Source organism: Orycteropus afer, unplaced genomic scaffold, assembly GCF_000298275.1.
Source record: "Orycteropus afer afer isolate SDZICR_OR568_19922 unplaced genomic scaffold, OryAfe1.0 scaffold00139, whole genome shotgun sequence".
Lineage (NCBI taxonomy): Eukaryota > Metazoa > Chordata > Mammalia > Tubulidentata > Orycteropodidae > Orycteropus > Orycteropus afer.
Genome location: NW_006921726.1, coordinates 4322876 through 4324921, shown reverse-complemented (window position 1 = coordinate 4324921; position 2046 = coordinate 4322876).

Below are 2046 nucleotides of genomic sequence, written 5' to 3'. Positions count from 1 at the left end.
ATATATATATATTAGCAGCAAGAGCTCTTTAAAATGAAACTTTAACCAAACCCCAAAATCTACTGCCATCAAGTCAATTCTAACTCATAGTGATCCTATAGGACAGCATAGAACTGCCTCATAGAATTTCCAAAGCTGTAAATCTTCACAGAAACAGACACTTTATCTTTCTCCTGTAGAGCAGCTGGTGGGTTCAAATCATTGACTCTTGGTTAGCAGCCCAATGCTATAACCACTTTTTAGTACTCTGGTGTCAAAGACCATCCTGCAAAAATTAAAATTAAATTACACAGATCTCTAATATATAAAAAAGATAAAAGTAGGACTTCATCATTGCGGATTTGTAAGCTCAAAATTTTAACTAACTAAAAAATGAGGCTATTTCCATAAAGATAAATATATTTAAAATTAGAGCTTAGGTCAAGAGAGACAGTCAGCCTTAACAAACAATTTGTCTCCATATGTTTACTGATTATGCAGAAAAATCCAAAATTACATTGGTAAATCACTGTAAGTGATAGCAGGGTTTTGTTTGTTTTGACAGGTTGGGTCAGCAGTCCCATGACAGTTGTCAATAAAAGAGGTCCAGAAAGTTGAAGAGAGAGAAACAGAAAGTTGAATCACTAACAATATCTAAATTTTCTCATATTCCTTATATATTTTAAAAAGATAAAAAGTTAGACAACAAAAACCCAAAATTTACACAAAGAGATCAAGAATAAAATTGTCCTTATATAACCGTTATTACACTACTGAGTAGAATGTAATGATAAGCACATGGGATGTGGCATACATATGGTGCAGGAATGGGCTACTGCTACCTTTTGCATGAGTAGGAATGTGTGGGCTTGATGAAAGTTCAACTCCAAGACACTATATACCTTATCAGACACACATCCAGAACATGTTCACGTATATGCCCTGAATTGGTAAGACCTGCTCATGCTGAGTAATGAGGAGACCAGGAGCACTAATAAATGCTAATCTTCTCTACCTTGTTGAATTTGGCATAAACTAGTTTTCAGCCGGTGAGTGTTTTGTTTTCAACTAATTTAAAAAGAGTTTAAACATTTTAAAAAGTGAAACCCAAGTCCAATGCTTACCAAACAGGTTCCATAAAACCAGTTGTCAGAGCCTCTGGTAGGAGTGTTTCAGGGATAAATATCCAAAAGCAGAATCATTTCAAGCACTGTCAGCTGGGGACTGGAAGTGCTGTCTAACCTCTGAACAATACAACTCTCTCTACCTCTCACCATTCTGTGTACCTCCAAGTTGTGCAACTGTCAGCAAGAGCAGATCTAAGGTGTGCCAGGGTACAGGTATTAGTAGAAATATCCTGGACCTGCCTGCTCCAAAGTTTTCTAATCCACATACACACATACACAGACACACACACCCCCAAAAACTCACAGAGAAAGTTAACAACTCACAAAGAAAAGTTAATGAACTGAGGTGGTTTTAAAAAGGTGTGACTTTCAGGATGTGGTATTAGGTGCATTTGATTGGATTAATACTGGTAAGGAGTCAAAAACATTGGCACAAGCAGAATAAGACTCTAAGTTCTGACTCCTAATCTAATGCTAATATAATAATTCGGGGTAAGCAAGACTAGTGGAGTTTGTATCTGTAACTCACCATTGGATTAATTAAATACCCTACTTTCTCAGTTTGGATTTCTCCAAAGCAAAGCCTGAGACAAGACAATTTGTTTGGGAGGTGATACCAGGAAACAGAGAAGAAGGAACAGAAAGAATTACATGAGGAATAAGGGTGAGTAAAAGGATGCTAATTTCACTAGGACCCTTTGAGACACATACAGAATGCTTCTGGAATAGACCACCAGAAGAACAACTGGAGCTTTTATCTACCAGCTTCTGATTCCCATTAATGGAGGTTTGCCTCCAAGGACATTATTTTATCTGTATTTTGGCTGCACCTGTTCAGGCCCACAGAGCTCCAATACATTGGAGAAGGCCCTTGAACAGGAAGGGGTAAGGCACACAGTGTACTTGAGATAGGTTGCTGTCAGCCCAAGACAAATTTGAG